At 38.7% G+C, this 27,651-nt stretch overlaps 1 long non-coding RNA gene across 1 annotated transcript in view; it reads right to left on the bottom strand.

Annotated features, from left to right (window-relative positions):
* LOC146003752 (uncharacterized) overlaps positions 1-27,651 on the bottom strand; it is a 434,112-nt gene that overhangs the window by 115,401 nt on the left and 291,060 nt on the right. The gene's annotated exons all lie outside the window — the stretch shown is intronic.

Genomic DNA, 27,651 nt, shown 5'->3' with positions numbered 1-27,651 from the left:
TTTCTTTGTGGTGAACACAAACTTGCCGCCTGTAACCCATGAAACCGGCCCAATATTACAGGCGAAAATACATACAGAAGGTCGATCCGCGTATATGTGTCCGATTTTGGACTAGCACTTATCTTATGAAAATCTATGGGATCACCATCAGTTGGCCTCAATGTGATCACCGTGTATCTTGGCAATAGCCCTGCACCGTAACTTCCATTGTAGGAGGTTACGATGAAGTACAGGAGTAGTATGATTGGTGCTATAACCAGGACGAGAAATGATGAGCCCCTCTCAGGCAGATTTGGCTACACTTAAAACTTGCTCAACATGCCCATATGAGCTTTTTGCTCAAGTGTGGTGCTCCGTCTAATCCAAGATTTTTGTAAAAATGCCCTCGGGAAGTTCCTGTGAAATGATGAGCCCCCTCAGATTGATTTGTCCACACTTACAAAAGGCACTTCTGTCAGATTGTTGTCCATAATCCTGTCAAAAATATGCCCCTCTTGATATTTTTTTTGCCCACGCCTAAAACTAAGCTCTTGCATCATGTTATGCATCAAATTATGATGCAAGAGCTTTTGTATTATGCAACAAATTATGATGCAAGAGCTTTTGCATTGTGCAACAAATTATGATGCAAGAGCTTTTGCATTATGTTGTGCAACAAATTATAATGCAAAAGCTTTTTGTATTACATATCAGTTAGTATTGTGAGAGTGGCTGAGGAGTACAGATGTGTTGTTGCATTGCTCCTCTTATTTTTTTTTAAATATAGCAGATTTGTATAAATTGAATTATAGGTTTGTTTGATTCAATATATAGAATTTTCTAATATATTGAACAAAGGGTTTATATTTGCCCTAGTTTGTTATACAAGATCAATACATGACACATGGTATTAGGTTAATGCCTTTCCATGCACATCACGACATGCCTGTGCAGACATGCAATTGAGAAAGGTCAGTGCTTCAGTGGATCAATACTTATTCTATCTTTGTGCATGTAGGCTATCCTGTACAACCTGTCATAGGTTTATTAAGTATAGAGTTTTGATTTGAACCCCAAGAAATTTTATATAAATACCAAAGCCAAAAATATAACACACATACACACATACACACACACACACTAAATATACAAAACACACTGCTGAACCCAACTGATATTTTTTATTAAGCATAGAATTTTGATTTGAACCCCAGGAAATCTTATATAATAAACAACAACAAAAATGTCAAATCAAAAATATTGTAATCAATGCAATAAGAATATAACCAGCCCCAATTGGGCCAGGCATCAAAGGAATTGTAATCCAGACAAATGCAGAACTCCCACAAAAATATGCCCTACATGCCATAGAAAATATAATCTGGAATATTTCACATATAAACATAAAGGTACTTGTTCTGCACAGTCATCAACATTGCTACATCTGGTCTGAAAAGGAAGCATGAAGCACCTGTTAATGCTAGAGCAGCAAAGCAGCCACGCTATGAACCCATCCATAGCAGTTTTAACGGCCAATTAAGGGATCACCGTTTTGTATCAGAGTCAAGATGTGACATTAAGAATTTTTTGAACAGTATAAATCCAGATGTGCAGGCAATTCTAAATGCACAAAATGGCTCTTATAAGCTGTCCCTCAAATTGTTTACACAATATAAGAAGCCAAATGGCACAAAATTTACACAGCCCCACATAACAGAAACTGTACCGATATATTCAAATGCAAATTCAGACATAATAATAAGCAGTTTGATAGATCAATTGAATATTAAACACTCTGAATTTGCAGCAAAAGAGTCTGGATGGACGCTATGCGGATCTCCACACAAGCTCTATGTTAATATTTCTGAATTCAGCCCATTACAAGGATCTACATATTTGCCATTACCTGCCAATATTAAAAACAAACAGCCGTGGTTAATATAAAAAATAATGATGGGAAATGCTTTTTGTGGTGTATTTTAGCTGCTTTGTATCCAGTTTCAAGGCATCCTGAGCGAATAAGTTATTATAAACAGCATGAACACAATTTTGATGAAGCAATGGAGGGTTTAGAATATCCAATGTCTGTTCAGAATATTGATAAATTTGAAAAAAAGGTCAGGGATATTAATGGTAAACAATTATCTATTAATGCTTTTATTTGTTCTACTGGCCGTGGCAATTGCTTGATAGCACCTCTCAGAATCAGTACATTTAATGATGATTCTGCTGTTCCGATTGATCTGCTCTTAATTGAAGGGGATGATACACACCATTATACTCTGATACAAAATCTTGAAGCTTTAGTCAGAACACAACTAGACAAATTTAATAGAACATTTAAGTTGTGCCGAAGATGTTTAACTGTATTTGATGGTAGAAAAATGGTGAATGGGGTTCGGGAAGTGAATACAGAAATTGCTAAAAACAAGTTAATTGAGCATCTGAAATACTGTGGCAATCATAAACCTGTTCATATGCTTATGCCTAACCCAAATGAAAATGCCAAATTCAAAAAATTTGAAGCCTTGTTGGAACACCCAGCATATATAGTCTGTGATTTTGAATCAAACCTCAAATCTCTTGCATTCTGCAGCCCAGATCCTGATGAACCTTCAATTACATCATACCAGTTACATGAACCTTCTAGTTTTTATTATGTGGTTGTACAGGATGGGGTTGTTAGTAAAGAAGATTTATACATGGGAGCAGATGCCATCAAAGAATTTGCAGATAGAATAGAAAATGAGTGCCGTTGCATAGCATCTAATGTCTTATTAAAATCAAAACCCATGTTGCCTTTAACAGAGTTTCAGATTGAAGATTTCAACAATGCAGAAAAATACCCGGTATGTGATTCTGAATTTTCAGATGCAAATATCAAGGTTCATCACCATTCCCATACAGATGGTAAATTCTTAATGGCCCTGTGTAATAGCTGTAATATTAAGATCCAGAGTCCAAAATTTGTCCCCATATTTTGCCATGGTGCATCCAATTATGATTTTCATCATTTGATCAGGTACGAGGGGTTTGACAAGCAGAATTTAAATATTCTGAAAATAATGAAAAATATATTGCCATTAGCAAAATAATTAAAGTTAATGGTGTTCCTATTCACTTAAGATTTCTTGATTCCTACAGAATTTTATCGGCTAGCCTGGCTACACTGGCCACTCAATTATCTGATGATCAATTCAAAATCACATGTGCTTCGTTTCCAAATCAGGACCTGGAATTAATTAGGCGGAATGGTGTATATCCATATGATTATGTTACAGATTTTTCTAAATTTGATGAGTGTTCTCTGCCACCGCAACAAGAGTTTTACAGCAAAATCAGAGGATCTGGAATCACTGATGAAGATTATCACCATGCCCAATTGATGTGGAACAATTTAAAATGCCAGACATTTGGTGATTATCACAAGGCATATTTAAAACTTGATGTGACCCTCTTAGCTGATATACTTCAGGCATTTAGAAAATCTTCCATGGAAAAATATAAGCTGGATCCAATGTATTTTTACAGTGCTCCGGGCCTAGCGTGGTCTGCAATGTTTTTAAACACTAAAATGCAATTGGATCTGATCCAGGATCAGGACATCTATCTGTTTATGGAACAATGTATAAGAGGAGGCATGGTGCAATGTTCTCAGAGATATGCCAGAGCAAATAACAAATATATTCCTGATTATGATCCAGCACTGCCATCAAATTATATACTGTATGTAGATGCCAATAGGCTCTATGGTTATGCTATGATGAAAAAACTGCCATATGCAGGGCTTGAGTGGGTTGAAGATTTCAATATTGAAGATCTTAAGGATTTTGATGACAGTAACTATGGCCTGTTCTTAGAGGTTTATCTGACAATTCCTGATGATTTACACAACACATTTTCTGATCTGCCCCCAATTCCCGAGGTTAAGTGTTCACCTTGCTCTAAACAGAAGAAATTGATGATGACTCTAGAGCCAAAACAGGATTATGTCATATATTACAAAAACCTCCAGTTCCTGATGAATCATGGTGTTCAAGTGACCAAAATTGGAAAAGTTTTGAGGTTCAGGCACTCAAGATGGTTGAAGCCATATATTGTTACAAACACAGAGCTTCGAACATCTGCATTGAGCCAATTTGATAAAACTTTGTTTAAATTGATGGTCAATTCAGTGTATGGCAAAACAATTGAAAATGTCAGAAAACATATTGATGTTAAAATAATTACTGACCCCAGCCGGAGCAAAAAATTGATTGCAAAGCCCAACTTCAATTACAGAAGAATTTATGATGAGAATATGGCACTTTTGAACATGAAAAAAACAAAGATTAAGTTTGATAAGCCTATTTATGTAGGGGCTGTGATATTGGAATTGGCCAAATTATACATGTTAAAATTGTTTTATAATGTGTTGAAGCCTTTTTATAAGGATCGTGTAAAACTGATGTACATGGACACAGATAGTTTTGTTCTTGATATTCAAACAGAAGATGTTTATCAAGATATAACACAGCCTGAATTGTTTAAATATTTTGATACCAGTGAACATACAGAGATTCAACACCACAACAAAAAGGTGCCTGGCAAGTTAAAAGATGAGACACTTGGTGATGTTATTGTGGCATTTGCTGGGTTAAGGTCCAAGATGTACAGCTTTGAAACATGTAGTGGTGCTGTTGCAAAAAAAGCCAAGGGCATTGGCAGAGTGACTGTAGACAAAGAGCTTGAATTTGAAGATTACAAAAATTGCCTCAAATTATGTAGCACAATCAGAACATCAGAATCCAGAATTCAGAGTGTGGATCACTTGTTGACTACAAATATTGTAAGAAAAGTGGCTCTGGACCCACATGATGACAAGAGATGCATTTTATCATGTGGCATACATACTTTATCATGGGGTCATTGTGATTTGAAAAGTGGCAATCAATGCCCAATTACAGAGCATGATTTGAAATAAATAAACATGCCTATGAACTTATTTGGGTTCAAAAAACAGGCTATTATGGACCTGCCAACACCACAACCCTCGTCTGATATAATATCTAAACTAAGTGCTTTGTTAATTATTCATCTGAACAGCATACTTACAGATGTTGATGATGAAACAGGTAAAACATTGTACATATTTAACAATAATTTAAATCATTACCAATTACCTGTAGGTGGTCAATTGCAATTTATTACAACGCCTGAGTGTAATGTCAAGATTTCAGTAGGGAGAAATATTTATAGAATTAAGCACTCAAACATGGTTTCTGACACTGTATATACTGTTTCTGCTGGTGACTGCATATATATTGAGGTCCCTGGATCATATGACAAGCTTATACCTTTTTTTATAGAATTAAGAATTAGATATTCAATAATAAATAACCACTAAAACAAAAATGCCTAATGATATATTTGGCCATACAAGGCATGAAGATCACAGTGATGAGATTCTGATGCTTGATGTCAGAGTCAAGAAATTAAGAAGTGATTTACAAGCTTTACAAACCACACTCAATGCCAGTCTTCAACTAGAAATTACAAATTTACAATCACAATGCATGGACCCTTTTCTTAAAATTGATTCAGAACTCAAAGTGCTGCTTCAGAAATATACTTATTTGGCCACATTAGATAATTTTCAAAGTTTAGAAGAAGCTGTAGCAGCTCTTCAAGCCAAATTTAAGACCCAGGCCACCAACTCTGAGCAATTGAAACAACAATTGGAAGAGCAGATAAATAATGTCCAGGCACAGCTCCAAACAATTGTCAAAAGCATAAAATCACAAGAAGATTTTGATCTAGTGATTTCCACTCTAAAAGAACAGATTCAATCACTCCAGATACCTAATCTGGACCCCTTGAACAAAGCCATAGCCGAGGTTAAAGAAAAAATTGAGACTCTTGAAAATTTTATGAACAACTTGCCATCTTCTGATGCTTTGAGTGCAATAACTCGGTGTGTTGCCAACATTAAGCTGCAACTTGAAACATATGAAGATTTTGGAAAAATTCAAAGTACCATAACCCATCTTGAGGGTACAATAGCAGCAGTGCAAAGTGATTTGACAAATGTACAAGAATCCCGCCTGCCTGGTATTGTAGACACACTTGTCAGTGTCCAGCAACAGATCACAAAGCTTGAAAACCTCAACACTGAATCTGAGCTATCTCATTTTCATCACTTGATCGATGATATCCAAACAAAACTTGAAATTTTACAACAATCAACACCCACTCAGGCAGATATAGCCCTGCTCCAAGATGCTATGCAAAATTTGGCTGATGCTTCTGAATTAAATAATGTGAAATTGGCACTTGAATCTTTGCAAAATACTGTAACAAATCTGCCTACATCACAGGAACTTAAAAATATTAAGAGAGCTGTGAATCGCATATTGAAATCAGAAGATATCAAGAATATCCAGACAGAGATCAAACAACTTACTCAGACAGTGGCCACTCTACCAACTAATCAACATATTAATGAACTGCATGCCCTGTTTGAGGATATCAGAAGACAGGTCCATGATCTTACTGCTCAAAATTCAAAATTGGCAGTTATTGAAAATTTGCAACAAATTGTAGCTAATATCAAGCAACAGCTAGGGACCATGGAATCCAATCAAGCAAATGCTCTGTCTGTTTTTGCCACCCAGCTACAAGAAATTGTGCAACAATACAAGAAACTTGTTGTGGACATAAAGATCAAGCCAGGCCATGATGATGTTGTTAGGACCATCAATGAGCACCTTGAATCTGTAACAAGCAGATTGCTTACAGCAGAAAAAGAAATAACCGGCATAATTGAGAATCCAAAACATACAGTAATTCTTGAATTGTACAGCATCCCCAACAAAGAATATGATTCACCATTTACACCAGGTGGCAAAATATATATGCTGTCCCCTGCACAATTTTATTACCAGTTTTTTGTTGGGGCACACTGAGACCAATCAAGATCAAATATTGGCTTCAACCACAGGCACACCACTACCCCACCTTATCAATAACAAATGCTGACAACAAACCAAATATCACCAGTGTAGAGTTCGAGGATTTTACAGATCCCAATACATTAGAAACATCTTTTGCTGAAGATGATGGCTCTCTGGAATTTCATATACAAATAGGAGACAAATTATATTTAGAAAATCCTGTAGTATCAGCTGCTGAACACCCCATAATTGCAATATTCTTGTTTTCATATTATGTCTAGACAAATTATTGTTGCTGAATTACACAGACAAGCCAGACATAATTATAAGAGACTGCCAGTAGTCACAAAAGGCATAGATGATTTATGGCAGAGCGACTTGATTGAGATGGCAAGTGGATAGCTGAAAAACTTAGACAAAATCAACAAGGGCTACAAGTATCTACTTACTGTAATAGACACATTTTCAAAATTTGTCTGGGCTGTGCCACTCAAATCCAAGACTGGAAAATGTGTTACAGGAGCCTTCAGGACAATCATCAATCAGAGTGGAAGATCACCGCGCTATTTGCAAACAGATAATGGCATAGAATTTTATAATTCTGTGTTCCAACAATTTATTAAAAGCCAGTCAATACAACATTATTCGAGTTACAGTGATCTCAAGGCCTCAATTGTAGAGAGATTCAACAAAACCCTAAAAAATCTTATGTATAAACAATTTACACTTCAAGGTAATTATAAATGGCTTAATATTCTTCCAGAACTTCTACATAAATATAACAACTCGGTCCATTCCACAATCAACATGAAACCCTCTGAAGTAACTTCATCTGATGAGCAAAAATTGATCAGGAATGTTTATTATCCTAGATACCAGCCAACAACAAGAAAGGCCAAATACAAGGTGGGTGATCAAGTAAGAATCAGCAAATATAAGCACTTATTCAAAAGAGGCTTTACAAGAAACTGGAGAACTGAATTATTTACAGTGGTTCAAATTAAACCTGGGACCCTTAACACATATATAATAAAAGATCACCGAGGAGAAATTCTCAAAGGCCGGTTCTATGAAGAAGAACTCAACAAAACTAAACAGCCTGACACATATCTCATAGAAAAAATCATCCGCAGAAAAGGCAACAAGTTATTTGTCAAATGGCTAGGACTTCCAGAACATAGCTGGATCGATGCAGACAAAGTGATAATATGAGCACCTGGGATGTTATAAAGAGGCTGCCAGAACCTGAACAGCAGATTAAGAGAAATGGCAAGTTGCTGCCTGAAAATATTAGATGTCTTATTGTTGGGCCATCAGCTTGTGGTAAAACTACACTAATGATTGATAATTTTTTATTGGCACCCAACTGGTTAGACTGGAAAAACAGGCACTTGTATGTCTTCTCTAAGAGCTTGGAACAATTAAAATATCAGCAGTTGATGAAGCTATATGATGGATTGGATATAGCCACTTTTGAATCAGATGTTAAGCCACTTCATGAATGTCTCAATAATTCTGTTGTTGTGTTTGATGACATTATACTGGATAATCAAAACAAGGTTAGAAATTTCTTTACACAGGGCCGACACAAAAACATTGATTGCTTCTACCTGGCACAGACTTTTTCTAAAATACCGAAGCAGCTGATCCGAGACAACAGCAATTTCATATGTGTGTTTCATCAAGATCATACCAACCTCAAACACATACATGATGAATATGTAGGTGGGGACTTGAGCTACAATGATTTTTCCAAGTTTTGCAGCAGGTGCTGGAACCAGGACAGTTATGGGTTTGTCACAATTGATATGACAAGAAAACCCAATAGTGGCAAATACAGAAATAAAATCAACAATTTTCTAGACATTGAAACATAGATAAATAACCATGAAAAGGCCAATCATTGATGATCTTAAATTAAGAGATTATCTTGTAAAAGGATTTAAGGGATGGAAATCACAGAACCGAGGAATTTATGAACAACACAAACAAACAGAACAGCCTATTATTGATGCTATTAGTGAATTAGGTAAAAATATCAAAACTGTTACAGAGCAAAATCAAAATTTGATCACAGAGCTTGTACCTGTAGCTGCAAGGAACATATTAGATTATCCAATCACCCCACTTTCTAGTATTCATACACCTAGTCCTGTTGCTCCTCGAAGAATTGTAGCTACTCAGGATCCTATTGAATTGGGTCTTCTTGCTCAAAAATATTTAAGCACACCTAAAGACAACAAAGATGAGGTCTTTGGCTTATATGCTGACACAGAGCGTGATGGTAGCATCATACATAGAATTGGCAATTTCAGAGTAACATTTATGGGAGATGATCTCATTGTATATTCAGAATCTCATCTTGGAGAAAAAGGTGGTTTTGTTAAATATCCCGGCACACCAGGATTGTGGGAACTGATGACTAGGAAAAGGCCTGGCAGCTATACAGATCAAGATTATGAGCATTACAAAGAAATATTAATAAAATCAGATGCTCTATACCAGAACAATGATCCCACACTAAAAAGAGTCAAGTCTAGCAGTGGAGCAAAATACAACAACTTAATCAAGCCCGTATGGTCACAGATCAAGACTGGCAGTGGAATCAAACAATACAACACCCTGCCTAAAGAATTTGTGTGGGTTGATGATGTCAGGAAACTTGTAGATAGGTTATTGGTGATAGCTGGGGAGGAAAATGCTGGCAACCACAATTTTTACAATGAAAAGGTTGGAATTATGGACATGATAAGCACAAAATTGTCTAATTTTATAGTGAATGACACTAAGGGGATTGGATATCTTATAAAAATTATTAATACTCTACCACCTAAATTTTGGAATATTTCTGAGGGCCGGGGGTTGGTTAATGACATTATAAACAAGCTGCCATTTGAACTACATATTCCAGGCTATCAGTATTGTGGTCCAGGCACAAAACTAGACCATAGATTAAACAGAGGTGATCCTGGTGTTAATCCCCTAGATGCTGCTTGTAGAGACCATGACATAGGATACAACACACATACTGATCTAGACAAGAGACATGTTGCAGACAAAAAATTAGAAGAGGCTGCATTTGGTAGATTTGTAAGCAAAGATGCTTCTTTAAGTGAAAAAATAGCAGCATTGGGGACCACCATAGCTATGAACACCAAACAAAAACTGGGGTGGGGCTGTGAATATGTATATAATAAACCTAGAATGAAGGCCAAGGGTGTTATGTATCAAATACCTTATGCAGGTCTTAAATCTCTTAAAACTATTGATAGTCTTTTAACCAAAAAGCAGCGGAAGAAAAAAATTCTTGTCTTGCAAAGGGCCATGGTATGAAATTGTTGCTTAGTACCCCCCCAATTAAAAAATTACAACAATCCAGGAAAAAATCACATGTGGGTGGATTTATATTTACTATCCCGGCCATCTTAGCAGCACTTGGGGCTGTTGGGAGCTTAGCTGGGGGATCAGCTGCCATAGCAAAAACAGTAATAGATGCCAAGAAAAATAGGGCAGAATTAGATGAATTGAAGCGCCATAACCTGGCCATGGAGAAACAAGTCAAAGGTGTTAAGAGAGCCATGAATAAGTTTAAAAAAACAAGAGCCGCTTACAAACCAAGATATTGAAGCTTTAATGAAGCCACTGGGCATCAAAAATTTTAGAGGTGTGTACATGTCTGATTCTTTACCAGAACAACCACTCAACAAAGAGTGTGGCATTGTTAATTTGGATAAGTACAAAAATCAGGGCACTCACTGGATTTGTTATCTTAAATATTTAAAAAATGAGGCATTTGTGTTTGATTCATTTGGAGGTGTTCCACCTGAAAATTTAGTAAAATATCTAAAATCAGCTAATTTTTATTACAATAATGCCCGTGTTCAAAACTTCAAAGATGTTAATTGTGGACATTTGTGTTTATCTGTTCTTAGATATCTGTCTCAAATAAATAAACCATCAATTGAAGATTTTCAAAAAGCCTTGTGGTATTTAAAACATCATGGGGGTATTCCATCTCACCAGCCAAAATTCAATATTGAAACTTAGATTACATGATGATATAGTGTATCCCAAAACAATAGCTCTCAGAGCATTTTATGGCATGTACTTGATCCCTAATATTACACACCACAACAACAAAATTGCAGTAGGGGATCAAAAAATTGTCATCACTCCAGGGCAATATAATCTGTCCACTCTAAATGCTCAATTACCCAGAGGTATAGTATTAACTCAAAATTCTGTCACTCACAGAGTAGAGATTGTATCTGCTACAGAAACAGTGGATCTGGGTACTATAGGAGAGCTGTTAGGCTTTGAGAACAACACAAAACTTGAACCAGCCATCAAACACACTGCTATTAATATACCTAAATTCTTAGCCATAGAGACTCTGAATATTCACTGTAATGTGGCTGAGGGTATGATCACCAAATCAAATGGCATAGGCATTCACAAACAAACTGGCATCATTGCAACATTTAAACCTAATTCTGAATTTATGGAGCCAATCATCTACACTCCATCCCCAACATTATATTTTCCTGTGTGCCATAATAGAATAGATAACATTGAGTTGATGGTCACTAATGAAAAAGAAGAATTAGTTGATTTTGCTGGAGCCACAACAACTGCAATCATAGAGATTAATATTTAAATAAAAATACATACAAAAAAATGGAAAATATTGAGAGTTATGAGCTACAATCATTCCCCCCAAACAGGAGGACATTTGCAAATTTAAATCAACCCAATACAGAGATTGAGGTTGATCTTGATGTAGGGGATGGCTTTATACACCCCCACAGAGCAGATCTATACATCAAATTTGATGTTGTAAAGCTCGATGGAACAGATTATCCGGCAAATTCAAATATAAGATTGGTAGATAATTTTGTGCCGCATCTGTTCTCTGAAATTGAGATCAGAAAGCATGGTGTTGTTATAAACAGAGTGGATTATCCCGGCATTACCTCCACAGCTTTGGCCACACTAAAATTATCCAAAACCGAGGCTTCTTACTACAAAATAGGTGGATTTGAGGCTGGTGATAAAATTATATCTAAGAGCCACACAATGCTGTTCCCTATGCGCCTGTTGCCAGGATTCTTCTCAGATTACAAAGATATTATGTGGAAGGGTGGTTTAAGAATCACATTTAGAAGAGCTGCCAATGATAATAATGCTTTGATGAGGTACAGCACATTAAACTCTACAGGGGAAGCTTTGCCTAATACCCTACCTGATGAAGGCAAATGCATTATTCAGACTATGGAGCTAATAATCCCAGTTGTTGAATATGAAGCCAGTTATGCTCTTAAATACAAAGCAGATATAATAAAAAATCCACAGATTCCTTTACAATTTTATACATATCAATGTGTACAGAAGCCTGCCACTGGTACTTATTATGAGTTTGATGCTACAAATTCATTCTCCAGTATACAATATGACATGCCGGATTTTGTGGTGGTACTGTTTCAGACTGGAAGACACAATAATCAGGAAAAAAATTCAAGTAAATTTGATAACTGCAACATCAAGAACATATATCTTAAAAATGGCAGAAATGAGGTATTCGCTAGAGAAAATTATAATTTAGACATGTCCAAGGATGATTTCCTTAAATTATATGAAGCATTTACAGCATACAAAAGGGTCACTACTGGCAATACTGACATGTATTACACACCAGATGAATTCAAAGCACAGAGACCCATGTTTGTCATCAACATCTCAAAAAGGAAACAAGTTGTGGTTAATGACAGGACAAACATTAAAATTATCTGTGAATTCCACAATACACTCCCTGATGACACTATATGTAGTGTTATTCTCATAGGTGAAAAATCATATGTTTATGATTTTAAAAATTAGAGAGTCACAGAACAATTCTAGAAGATTTTTGCATATTACATTGTCTTAGTACTAGATATATGAGTTGAGGCTGGTGTCCAATTGAACTTAAACCAGAAGTAAATATGTGTGGGTGTGGGTGGGTGTGGGTGTGGGTGTATCTTGGCTTAGTTTTAGGCGTGGGCAAAAAAAATATCAAGAGGGGCATATTTTTGACAGGATTATGGACAACAATCTGACAGAAGTGCCTTTTGTAAGTGTGGACAAATCAATCTGAGGGGGCTCATCATTTCACAGGAACTTCCCGAGGGCATTTTTACAAAAATCTTGGATTAGACGGAGTACCACACTTGAGCAAAAAGCTCATATGGGCATGTTGAGCAAGTTTTAAGTGTAGCCAAATCTGCCTGAGAGGGGCTCATCATTTCTCGTCCTGGTTATAGCACCAATCATACTACTTACAGGAAATTGAATCTTCTGCCAGTCCTCCTGACAGGCTTTCCACAGGCCCCGGAGAGTGGTGACACGATGAGAGGAAAGTGCCTTTTTCAGTAGACCAAACCCACAGAAATCCATGGGACTCGCATCCGGTGACTTCACCAGTATATCGTGAGATGGAATTACCGAATGCCGATGTCTGTCGCCATATGTGGCAGAAAGTTCTTAGTAGAACGAGATGTATGTGATGAGACCTTACACCGATAGGCCACACTGAGGTAATGTTCACGGCTTTTAAATCCTTCCGGAGGTTTAATTTCTCACACAGGGTGCGGTTCACAGTTGACTGGGCCACGTGGAGTCGTGTGGCCATCACACGTTGCGTCGGGAGGTTTCCTTTAGTGCCATTCGATGCAGCTTCTGAGACACGGGTGGCATCACTGCAGTGCACGCTCCCTTCCTCGTCCCCCCGGTGGACGACTGAATAGCTGGAACCTCGTGGTTTTTATGCCGCTTGATTATGTTCTTGATGGTCATCGAACCCAAGGCACATTCATGTTCTTTGCACTGTTTCTGAATTTTTGACACCGAATATTTGGCGTGGAAAAGTGCAACTACGTACCCCTCCCACAAACGGTTCACCTGTGGAGCCATGATGCACACAACAAACACTCGTGATAGTGCCACGATACTACAGGCTCTAACCATCCTCCCATGCTTTTAACCGCTTGGATCGGTCGATTCTGTGCACAGGGGTGACGGTTCAAAATCGGACACATATACGCGGATCGACCTTCTGCATAAGATGAGCAAACTATAACAATATTAAGTAAATAAATTACATTTAATTTCTACGAAAATATAACAGTTATCAGCAAGAATAAACAAGCACCTTCTTACTTAAAATCGACAATTAATTTCTTACAATATTACAATAGTAGGTAAAAGTTCGCGTCACACCTTTCACCTTGTGACGGCACACTAGTGTGCCGCGGCACACCGGTTGCGGAACACTGGTATAGAGGAGTCCAAAGGAAGAAATACACGTTTTTTGTTTCGGCTAAAAAACTGTTCTAGGGGGCAACCCCCCCACCCTCAAATGTCAAGATGAGGACAAATTGAAGTGGGGATCTGATCCCAGTGTCCCCCTCCGATTTACATGAAACTTGGCAGATGTATAGAGGGGCCCAAAGGAAGAAATACGTGTTTTTTGTTTCTGCTAAAAAACTGTTCTAGGGGGCAACCCCCTAAAAATGTCAAGATGATGACAAATTTAAGTGGGCATTTGACCCCTGTGTCCCCCTCCGATTTTCATGAAACTTGGCAGGTGTATAGAGGGGCCCAAAGGAAGAAATACGTGTTTTTTTTTGTTTCAGCTAAAAAGCGGTTTTAGGGGGCAAGACCCGCCTCAAATGTCAAGATGAGGACAAATTGACTTGGGGATCTGACCCCTGTGTCCCCATCCGATTTCCATGAAATTTGGCAGGTATATAGAGGGGCCCTATGCCTCCTGTTTCTACCTATGCCATATTTATGTGGTTTCGGGGTCAGATCCCCACTTCAGTTTCTCCTCATCTTGACATTTGAGGGGGGTGACCCCTAAAACAGTTTTTTAGCCGAAACAAAAAAACACGTATTTCTTCCTTTGGGTCCCTCTATACACCTGCCAAGTTTCATGGAAATCGGAGGGGGACACTTATATAATAATAATATTATCATTTTCCTTACGGACGAATTTTAAAGGTGGAATATGAGAGTTTTGGCATATCCTAATTCTTTTGATACTTCAGCATGTGAAAGGTAGGTGGCAGCAGTATACCGTCATACTTGTATCTCAAAATCCGCGGTCAGTTGGAATCTGCCGTTATTATTCTGAGCGCCTCAATTGCTTGAATCATTTGGAACGTGATAGACGAGTCAGAAACAAGTTATTGTTTAATAAGTAGAAGTATATAAGACAGTGGTTCTCAACCTTCGTGAGATAGAGGCCCGGTAAATTTGTTTTTTAAAAGTCCATACCGCGATCTCAACAATTATACTCGTGAATAGTTCATGCGTATTGTCTTTTAACTTTATATGTTAACTACCTTATTGCCCGGCGTTGCCCGGGTATTTATTTATCAAAATCTTCTATTAGACAGGAAAATAATGAACTTGGAGTTGAACGGCATTGGGTGTAAATTTTCCACATTCCCGGGCCCCGGATGACATATCTTACATACCCCGGCACGGGGCCAGACGTCACCATAGGTACGGGAAACCGGTCGTGTGATTTACTTATGGTCCAGTTTTTTTTAATTCGGTACTGAGACGGTCATTTATTGTCGTACTAGTGGGAGGCGGAGAAAAAATACCTTAAAATGTTACACATTTCGCTTTACCTTATTATGTCGACTCGAACAATAATAATACACTAATAGCATTATACGAGATACCTGAAAAACATCAAATGATAACACGGACGAACGGTAAAAATATGAATATATTGTATCAACAAAAATATTGGAATTAACGTTTTACAGCTCCCCCTGATTCATTCTCTCAGTCTCACTTCTGGGATATGTCACATGGGAATATACATACAAATCATGGATCTAATCAACGTACCATTTCCTTTTTGTTTAAACATTTACGTGAATTTAGGTCATTAGTCTGCCCGCTCCTGTGCTCATTTAAATCAAATATGCGCCAGCCCTCGGAAAGCAAATATCTGAAAGAATAGGTCGGCGCAGTTAAACCTTTCGTTCGAATGAACATACGCATCAAAATCGTAAGCACGTCATTTACCAAGATTCTCGGACGGGGGTAATACACACAAGCCTCTCTCGTCCATTGACAACAATTACACCATTACATAGTGATGCAAAACTTTATCCGCTCCAGCTGCCGGAATACACAAATTAATCGTCGGCGCGATCAAAAAATTACAACAAGAACACTATGCAATAAAGAATACTACACTCGCACGACCTTGCAATATAACGTACGCTTTCAACAAATTAAAAGACTAATCAGTCGACCTTTGACAAGCTAATTGACGAGACTGGGCGGTTGGTTACACAAAAATAGAGCTCACTTTGACAACTTACACGAAAAATTAACGTAATAGAAAGGAACTTCTAACTCTAAATGCAGACAATCAAATTATTACACATGAACATGAAATGACCCTTTATATAATATTACTCAAAAATATTAGACACGGAAGTTAGGTTTGGGGTCCCTGAGTCACTTTGCAAATCAATGAGACTTCGGCTTTTGCGGTACGGCTTTGATACAAACAATACCAGGCTGTCTCAGAAGTCCTGCACCATCAGCACACTGAGCTCCAAGAGGTGAAGTTTGCGAGGGTAGGTGGTGCCACCGGTGAAAGGCTGTTGGCAGGCATAGAGGACAGGTTCGTGGGATGAAGTGAAGGCACGCACATCATGTGTAGCTAGTGTTCCCGTGAAGTTAAAGTTGGCACGATGAGTGAGGACCCAATTGCACTTCGTGCAGTGATACGTTTTTTATGGAAAAAACTACTAACAGCAAAAGCGGCAGCAGAGGAAATTTGTCGTGTGGAGAACAAAGAAGTGCTGAATCGATCGACAACTTCCCGTTGGTTTAAAAAATTCACTTCAGGAGATCTACGCCTCATGGACAAGCCTCGCACGGAACGACCTCCTATAGACATTGACGAGTCTCTGCAGGATGCTGTGAATGCTACACCACAATCCAGCACACGTGTGTTAGCAAGAGTGGTTGGGGCATCCAAATCGACAGTAACCGTCGCTTGCATGACATGGATTACACCAATAAACAGCCCCGACAAAGTCCGCAAGAGCTGACTGAGGTGCAGGCCCAGCGCAGAGTTGCAATTTGCAAGACATGGCTCCAAAACCCACATGATCTTCGTTTTTGGAGGAGGATTGTGACAGGAGACGAGAAGTGGGTGTTTCTGAAAACCCTGATACACGTAAACAGTGGGTGAAAAGAAGACCATCGCCCATGTGAAACAGGACAGATTTGGGAAAGAAGCTCATGCTGAGTGTGTGGTGGAATATGGACGGGATTGTCCATTATGAGTTTGTTCCAGAAGGTCATGCTGTAACAGGTTAACTGTATTCTGAACAATTACGCCGAGTGTATGCCATTCTGAACGGGAAATACCCGGCATCAACGAGGAGGACGAGGTTACTGCTGCAAAATGACAATGCTCCGAGTCACCGGTCTCGAACAGTGACCAACACCCTGGCTGAGCTTGACGGGTGAAACGTTCTTTAGTCAAAAGAACATGATTTAAGTAAAAGAACAAATAATAAGTTCACATGAAAGACTCGAAAGCATACACGTGATGCCTCTCAGGGTATGGGGTAATATCTCTCTTCGTTCGTTGGTCAAAACAAATCAAAGTCAAGTTTTCGCTAAGAGAAAATAATTATATTTTACGTCTTAGCAAAATAAATACTTATGTGCATAAAATCCACTTCAGTCAAAGAAATAACAGCATCTTACAATTCAACTTAACCACTCCTTAAAACTCGAAGCCCGAACTCCTAAGTCAAGACAAAAGACACTCGTAATTGCCATGGCAACAGCTCTTAACAAGATAATTATATACAGGTTAGTCACTATCCTGACATTATCAGTGATAGGTAAATTACAGAAATTAATATTAAAGAACAATAAACATTTGCACAAGAAAAGATAATTAATAACAATAAATATTAACAATAAATATTTGTGCAATGGGAAAGGACGTGTCAATTGGCCCCTCCGAAGAAAAATCAAATTCGACGACGAACTGGAAAACTTTCAATAGTCTAGGAGATTTTGGTTTCAATCTCTAGAAAACAGTTTACAATTCTTCATGTATTTAGTTTACAAGTTCTGACATAAAACTGGACGTTTGAAGAAAGATTCATTTTTTTAGTACAGCATGGGACTTCTGATACATCATAAATAAACTATGACACTTCATACAACTAAGAAGACCAGATCAAATAAACTTTCAGCAGCCTATTCAAATATGCTCTCGTTCTACAACATGTCGTAACCACAAACTCATTGAAAACGTTTCCAGTGCCAGGCCTTTCCAAAGACACCTTCCTATTGATCGTGAAGATTTCAACTTAAATCGGTACTTCGTTCCATTTTCAGTAATTTTACTAGAATCAATCTTCTTTTTCATATCTCTTGGTGAAGGAATCCATTTCTAATGGCTAGCTTTAAATTTCCGGACCCTTATTTACTTGTCTACGGAATTATTCTCTTCTAGCTCCTTTTAAATCGACACTCCGTCCACCATTAAATATAATATTCTATGTATAAGACTGATTTCAGTTTTATACTTTCGCAGAAACGATTAACCAACAGCAGATCTTATTGTAAATCTTTAACAATTAAGATTTCTATTAGAATGGTGCTTTCAGTAGTTTCGAGCACTGAGTTACGCTTGCCTACAAATTCAAGTTCTGTATTCTAGTTCTAGCTCACTGAATTTTTATACTTAACGATCTGCCTTAATTTACACATAAATTCTGATTTGTTACGAATATCAGCATAATATCTTTGTCACCAGACTGTAAAATTTCTCTTCTTGCCACCAGTTCCCTCCAAGACTGCCTAACATAAGGGGACGTTTCTATGCTAGGCGAGGGGTAAAATCCCGCACCTGGTCAAGATTAGATCCGGTGTCCCAACAGAAGTTCCTCGTTACTGCCACACTACGCTGTTGCTCAGCGCTGGGATATGGTTCCACAATGTCTGTCTGCACGCCACTGCTCGTCATTTGAGTCCCGGGAGCATTATTGCTATCTCTCGGTGGAGATAAACGTTGTTGACTTGGCGAAGAAAACCCGCTGTTAGGATACGGTCTATTGTAAGGATTACCTCTGGAAGCTGGATATTCTCGTCGTGACCTAAACTGACGCTGTTGACGGTAATTATTTCCATTTCTAGGGTATGGACTCTCAGCTGGGTTATTCCTATTATGTTGCTGAACTAAGCGAATTCTAGACGTTCTTTGAACATCTCTGCTGTTTTGTAGAGAGCCAGTTTCTCGTCTCCATGTAGACCGCCAAGCATCTTGTTCCTCTGCTTGCTCATATCTCTTAACAAAATCCGCTAAGAGATCCACGGTGTTCGGAGCATGAGCCAAGCACAATTGCTTTACTCTAAAAGGTAGCTGTCCGATGGTTAGGTTAACTACTTCCTGCTCGGTGTAATGATTACTCAGATTCCTATAGGCAGAGTACACAGACCAAACGTATTCCTCCACATTGTTATCATTCTGCTTATTGTACTGCCTAGTCCTCACAGACGCCAATTCCCTCTCTTTCGCTTCTGTTGAAGCAAACCGCTTCTTGAATTCTCTGCAAAAATCAGAGTAAGTGCGGAAATCATTCTTATGCGAATAAAACCAGTGATAGGCCTTTCCAGTTAACAAACGTGGAATGATTTCAAGCCTATAATGTTGAGGAATCTGTAGAATTTCCAGGTTTGTATTCAATTCCTTTAAATATATTTCAGCTGAAGTAGCGATAATATTGCCGTCGAACTTTCTCATAGAATTTATGTCTGCCATTCTAGGAGTTACCCCAGTGTGTACAATGCGTGAAGAAGGCTCTCTTCCGTTTCTTCGGCTGCGAGCAGTTGATTCACTGTCTGAGCAGCTGGATTCGTTCATCTTCTTGTACCTCTTTTTTCGTGAGGTTTTTCCTTGTAGGTTTGAAGCTTCATCTGAACAGATGGGATAAAATGTCGATCTTCCAGAACCTTCATCAACACGGTGGATTTTAGGATGATCAGAGTTCGTCTGGATCTGTAACCTATTCAGCTGATCAGAAATATGAACAATTTCACTACAGATATAACCAACATCTGAGGAAAATTTGTCTTGTTTAGTTTCAACTGTTTTCCTCCATTCTTCGTCAGCTTTTCGGTATCCCTCGGTTTCATTTATATTCTCAGCAAGTTTCTCTGCCACTTTGTGATTAATGGTATCTTCTAACTTGTCTGTGATAACAGTTACCTGGTGATTCACATTTTCAAACACTTCCTTTCTGAAACTGCTCTGTTCTTCAGCGATTTCCTTACGAAAGTTACCCTGAGATTGTTCAACCTCTTCTCTCAACAGGGCAATTTCTTTTTGCACATTTGATTCCACTTGTAGAGAGTTTGCTTCACATGTCTGACGTAAATTAACGATCTCTATTTGAATGCTTTCTTTTATCTTCTGATGATTTTCTTCCATTTTTACAGTCAAATTGTCCAGTCTCTGTCCCATCTCCAAAGCTGATTCTGTGAGTTTTGAATAACCCTGTGAAAACTTCTCTTCTAAGCGCCTTTCTGACTCCACCAGATTTCTACCACTTTCCTCTAACTTTAAGTTCAAACTGCATTCCAACATGGCTACATTCTCCTGAAACTTAGCTTCCAGATTGCTGGAACTTTCTCTAATCTTTTCCTTAATTTTTGATTCCAGAGAATCCAAAGCAATGGCGTTTTCTTGGATCTTTGCTTCCAGATTGCTGGAACTTTCTCTAATGTTTTCCTTAATTTTTGATTCCAGAGATTCCAAAGCAATGGCGTTTTCTTGGATGTTTGCTTCCAGATTGCTGGAACTTTCTCTAATGTTTCCCTGAATTTTAGTTTCCATAGCCCTTGTACTTTCCTCCAACATAATCCGTATTGAAGAAAGCAGGTCTGCTGTAACTGGAACTGACTGTACTGGAGATTCATTTTCCTCAGCCGACGATTTACTTGCACTTCTCAACATCTTCTTATCCATATTCTTCTAGCACAGAATTTCCATTACAATCACAAATCAATTACTCTTCACGAACACACAAAAATGAACACCACTAACGAAACAACAGATTTCGGGCCCCGCGATGTTGTTCCAAAATATTGAAACGTTCTTTAGTCAAAAGAACATGATTTAAGTAAAAGAACAAATAATAAGTTCACATGAAAGACTCGAAAGCATACACGTGATGCCTCTCAGGGTATGGGGTAATATCTCTCTTCGTTCGTTGGTCAAAACAAATCAAAGTCAAGTTTTCGCTAAGAGAAAATAATTATATTTTACGTCTTAGCAAAATAAATACTTATGTGCATAAAATCCACTTCAGTCAAAGAAATAACAGCATCTTACAATTCAACTTAACCACTCCTTAAAACTCGAAGCCCGAACTCCTAAGTCAAGACAAAAGACACTCGTAATTGCCATGGCAACAGCTCTTAACAAGATAATTATATACAGGTTAGTCACTATCCTGACATTATCAGTGATAGGTAAATTACAGAAATTAATATTAAAGAACAATAAACATTTGCACAAGAAAAGATAATTAATAACAATAAATATTAACAATAAATATTTGTGCAATGGGAAAGGACGTGTCACGGGTTTGAGTTGTTACCTCATCCTGCCTATAGTCCGGTTGTTGCACCATCGGATTACGGTTTGTTTCGCTCTCTCTCCCATTTCCTGTGTGGTCGGCACTTCAATTCATATGGTGAGGTAAATTTTGCCTGTCGTGAGTTTTTCAATTCTAAACCTGCCACCTGGTATCGCCATCAGATTGAACTGTTGTTGCAGAGATGGTTGAAGGTAATTGAACATGGAGGCCTGTAATTTGCTGAATAAAGTCTGTCTTTATTTCTGATATTCTGTGTTTCATTTTCGCCCATGTATGGTGCAGGACTTCTGGGACAGCCTGGTACATGCGTACATGGACATGAACCATCTGAAGAATACTCTACCCAGACTCTGCTACATTGTGTGATCGTTCATCTTTCCTGGACGCGGGGATTTGCAAAAGGTTCCTTTGCGGCGAAAATGACCTATTGAGGTCGACCGCGACGAAGGGTGGTTGCGACGATATCGGGCGCTTTCACTTTCATAGGACGTCGCGTATCCCTCTTCTCACAAGCGTCGGCTGTACGTTCTCACGCGTCGGTCCGGAATCTCTCTTGTGTATCGGGCATCAATCAAACATCGTCCTGGATTCATCTGTCGCCCTCTCTCATTGGGCGTCTGTCGGGCGTTGATCTGGAATCATCTTTCTCTCTCTCTCTCTCTCTCTCTGGTACCGGGCTTCTGTTGGGCGTCGAACTGGAATCGTCCTTCTTGGCGTCGGGCAATGGTTGGCTTCGCGGCATTGTGCGGGCGTCGGGAAAGGGCGACGGCCCCCTTTCTCTATCGTGTTAGCCGGCCATCGTTATGGGAATTCTCGTTTGGTAAAAACAAACCACCGCGAAATGCTTCACAGAATAAAACACACACTGGTAAACTCACTATCGGTAACTCGCTCACGGTATGCAAAGAAGAACATAGTCCACGGAAACAAAACAATAAGTGCACGGGAGATGCTCTCTCTCTACAAAAATCCTGACTAACTGTGTGGCAAACTCGAAGTCCTGCAGATTTATGTGAGATTGAAAAGTATCCGTTGAAAAGACGTTAAGATGGCTTGGCTTCGGTTTCCGACGAGATGGAAATGACCCCGGCTCATTGTCTCGAAACGCAGTCACAGGGCGTGTCTTCGGTTCTCGCTAGCTTGGACTCTATAGAGGAGCCCAAGTTATGAGTTCACTATGGACTTTTACTTTTGAGATCCCCACCCCCATTCTGTCAGAAATAAAAGTCGTTAACATACGAAGAGAAAATAATAAATATGCAAAAAGGAGAGGAAATGTAAGGTTTTGATGGTCTATACCTTCTGTTACAATTCAGAACATTCAAAAAATGCGCTTTCCTTTCTTGTGTTAACCGCGATTTGGGGAGTTAAAAATAACAGCCTTCCGCCTGTTGCCACTCGCTGCAAACACGTGTTGGGAAGAGAGAAGGGTGTGGGGAATGGCAAGGCAAAAGTTCGTGAATAGGCTTCCGTCTTGGGGCCAGGCCAAGAAATTTATTATTTGTGTGTGCGCTTTCTCGTTTTGGGGAATTTTACTCTGAAAACAGGCATATTGTATGCATTAGCGGATCTAGCGGGAACACCCCCGGTTCACTTGCTCTTCCAAAGGATGACTAACTATTATAAAAAGTATTGATAGCATTATATTAAAAGAACATAAAATGATCGAGCAGGTCTTTTCCAGATAGTAAAGTTTGACGCAAATGCATAAATAGGGAACAGATTTATGAGATACCTAAGTAAATTTAATCCGGGACTTGTTGCTTGCAAGGCAAGAACGTTAACTGATGGACACAAAGCGAGAGCATTTTAGATTGAATATTTCCAATGTCTATCTCTTTCTTTTTGTAATCATTGTTCACACAAATACAGCAGAACTTAATCTATTTCACACCTCTGGTAATTGATTAATTGAGTTTTAAATCCACTTTTCTGCACAGATATGTTAATTGGGACTGGACCTACGGTTTTATGTGAGATACGAACCACTATTGCCTCCACCGGGTATGGAACCCTAATCCCTTTATTAAAATGCAACGACCGGGGGGGGGGGATTTGCTTTAGTGTATCCCGGTATTATAATGAACACCGTCCCGTTTCAAATGAGACAGTGCACCGAAATATGTGAAAGAGGCCTCCCCGATGGCGCAGTGGTAACGTCGTCGCCCCGTAATCAAGGGGTCCCGGGTTTGATACCCGTTGGAGACACATAGTGGCTCGGATCCCACTTTAAACTGTAGGTCCAGTCCCGATTTGTCTTTGACTGCGATAAAATAGAGAGCAAGACGTATGAAAAGTATATTCGGAAACAGTTATTTTCAAATCTTCCTCCACGGACCGTCATTATTCTGGACCAACAGCTGCAAGAATGAACAACAGCTTCCCACCAAGTCATGCATTCTTGTATGTTCCTGGTCAAAGCAAACTATTGTAGGTGCCAGCACCCATGTTGTGACCCCACGCTTTTGATGAGCAATTGTTCTCCCATATTTAAATATATGGGGGATTTGATGCTGAACGTGCTGCTATTACATTATATTGCAAGTTTAATTTCATCTTAACATCGGAAATTATGTCGGAACATCAGTGCTGTGAAACTAAGAATTTTAATAAGACGATCGTTAATAACAGAAAAGATATCGGAACTAAAAAAGCCTTAAAATTTGCACAGCAGTTGTTTACGTCACTCTGAATTTTCACAATTTAAGTTCTTTATTCTTGTGAATCTGTACATAATATTTCCTCGCGACTGCATTTTTTTATAGCTAGTTGTTATTAATACCGACTCATTTTTTTACGTGATATCATACTTTTTCTCATGGCTAGTAAATATGGTTCTCTATTTTATACACACACATTTATCTAGAAGAATAGTTATTACAAAAAATATGTTACATTCTGTTTCATATCTCGCAACCTCTAGGATTTGCTTACTTACAGGAATTATAATTTTAAAAGGACGAAAATACGAGGAGGAAATGTCTGCTTCATACAAAGAAAACATATGTTAATATTAAGTTATCGGATAGGGCATATTGTATAATAATAAATATCATGCGCTTACTCACTTAATACATTTTCCCTTTGTAATTTGGTGAGTTTCTCCGATTCCTACTCCCGCCGTTGAATTGCACATACTCGCAAGTCGCAACAAGAGGAAACATAAAAGCGTAGTGCAAAAATCTATTTTTTGTATAGACCCATGGCAGCTAGGGACGACCAAAATAACGTCAAGTTTAGTGCTCTTTGTGCATAAATATACTATATTTAGCCCGTCTGAGCTACCCTGTCGTTGCGCTTTAATATATTAATTCTTAGGTTCAGGAGAATGTAATTTTCAGAAACTTATGACTTGCTACATAATCTTCTTAAAGGTTTGCTAAACAATTTTTGTTATCGATTTACGCGAGAAATTCTTACCTTCGTTGAAAATGACTTTTGAATAGCAATCCTATCGCGGTCCAATGTAAAGCTTAGGGCAACTAGATGACGAACGAAATTATTTAGGGACAAAACAGGGCTGGCGCCTCTAGTGGAAAAGTTTGGCAGTGAACAGCCCCGTTGACCACTAACTTTTGTTGCGGCGTGTACGACAGCAGACGCTCGATGCGCACTGGAGCTTTCTTGTACTGCGCACCATGCGGCAACACTGTTGCCATAAGCCCCATACTGAACTCTTAAGTTGGGCTCACCAATAGCTGGGAATCCTGCTCTGCCGTGCAGCTCCGATGAAAAGCAGTTTGCCCTCCCGCGGCGAAACGTCTCTTGGTCCTGACGAAAATAAGTCCATCTTTCCTTCGTGACGAGGCGCCTCGGTTGCAAAAATGTCATGTACTTTGCCGTGTTGACGGTTCGTGCTGTCACTCAGAAAACCCGTCTCCCAACTCCCGATGTATAGCTCGAATATCAATTTTACCACATATGCATTGGAAATATTCAGATTACATAAACCAAACATCACACATTACACAAGTCATAATCTGATTAAATAAACAAAATGATTAGTATCGAACGGTGATTTTGACATATCACTGGATACCGTGACATAGGAGTGTCACTACTCATCTTAGCGACCCAGAAAACTATGGCAATTTCGCATTTTCTGTGTAAGCAACCAAATTCGCCGTTCTGTGTAACGGGAAGCATAACTTGCAGGATATGACACGAAAATGCCACGCAAGAGAATACTATTTTATGTCCCCTTCCCACCCCTACCTCTAGGGGTGCCAGGGGTGTCTTACCCCCAAAATATTTCTTTCCAGATTGTAAGTGATATGTGTACCAAGTTTGGTTGAAATTGGCCCAGGCGTTCGAAAGTTAAGCCGGAACAAACATATATACATACATCCATTTTTATATATATAAAAATAAAATAGAAGAACGATAAAGACATTATGGCATAATTATAGAAAGTATTAGTTCGATTATATCTAGGTTTGTTGACAAATATAAAATTTTGCGTTAAATTAGTCGATAACTACTGGCACTAATGGAATCTTATAGTTTCCTCTGCCCAATATCATTAAATTTGATAAGTGCTGATTTTGATTAGCATGTTCCATTTCGAACACCTGTAATTCCAATTTAACAGAACATTTCCACTTCAGTATATTTATTAATGAAAAATTGCTGCACAAACGAAATTGACCGTGGAGTCCGTCCGTCAATCTCCAAATTTTGAGACGGGAAGCATCGCGCCCCCCCTGGTTAGATAGTTTGATCGCTTACCGCCACTGTCGCGCGTGTTATCGCAGTCGAACTCGAAACCCGAACGAAAAGCCATCTTCCCAGCTCGGGCTGCAAGTCGCTAACTTCAGGAGAACCTCTCGTGGCCCGGTACCGGGCCGCGGCGCGGCAGTTGAGAAACACTGGTTTTAAGCTACTTATATTAGTGTACAGCATAGAGAGAGTAAAGTCAAGTGAACGATCATTCAAGCAGAGCCGACTCATTGTTTAATCATTTTTCAATTTGTTGACAAACATAAATGTTTGAAGACATGTTATGAGCCATAACATGAATAAACTCACGTAATTCTTCATACATTAATGTATTTACAATTAGTGATCAATGATTGTGTGTAATTTGTTTGCAAGAAAATTTCCAGCAGAAAGTAAGTGTAAAATTAACTTACAATTACTTTTGTAAGAACCAGGAACTGTCATTGAGTTACTTTTTAAAATAAGTAAATGATACTCAGTTACTTTTAAATTTCCGAATACCTATTTTTGGGGCACCCTGTAGTATTAATATTTTCTACGTTTTAGTGTGTTCATCATGCATTTATCTATATTACTATCTGATTGCCCGGCGTTGCCCGGGTATTTATTTATCCCAATCTTCTATTCGACAGGAAAATAATGAATTCTAACTATAGTGCAAAATTAACTTGGAGTTGAACGGCAATGGGAGTGTCACTATTCATCTTAGCGACCCCGAAAACTATGGATTCCACACTAAATCGGTTGTCTTCGATTATACACAGTATTTCTTTCCAGGTTGCAAGTAATACGCGTACCAGTTTGGTTGAAATCGCTCCAAGCGTTCGAGAGTTATGCCGGAACAAACATACATACACACCCACACACACACATATACACACACACACACACCCCCACACACACACACACACACACACACACACACACACACACACACATATATATATATATATATATATATATATATATACATATACACACACACACACACATACACACACACACCCACACACACGCACACACATTTCGTGTGTTAAAATAAAAAGCGTTTAGTTCTTATTCTAACCTATGAAGCGTTCCGTTGCGTACGGCCAGAATAAAAGCACTGTAGCGCGTGTGTGTGTGTGTTTTGCAGTGGCGTACGCAGAGGTGTCTGATGGGGCTAGCCCCCTCCGAAATTTTCATAAAATCAACATTTTGAAATAGAAGCAGTGAAGAACTCAGGAGAAAGCAGAGTAGTAAATACACCCCCCTTAAAATGACCCCCGATTTCCATTTTTGAAAGTGGAAAACTAAAAATATACGAAATATATTATTGT

This window comes from Lepisma saccharinum, chromosome 20 (genome assembly GCF_977018435.1).
Source record: "Lepisma saccharinum chromosome 20, izLepSacc3.1, whole genome shotgun sequence".
Lineage (NCBI taxonomy): Eukaryota > Metazoa > Arthropoda > Insecta > Zygentoma > Lepismatidae > Lepisma > Lepisma saccharinum.
Note: the sequence above shows the minus strand (reverse complement) of the source record. Positions and strands in the feature narration are given on the sequence as shown.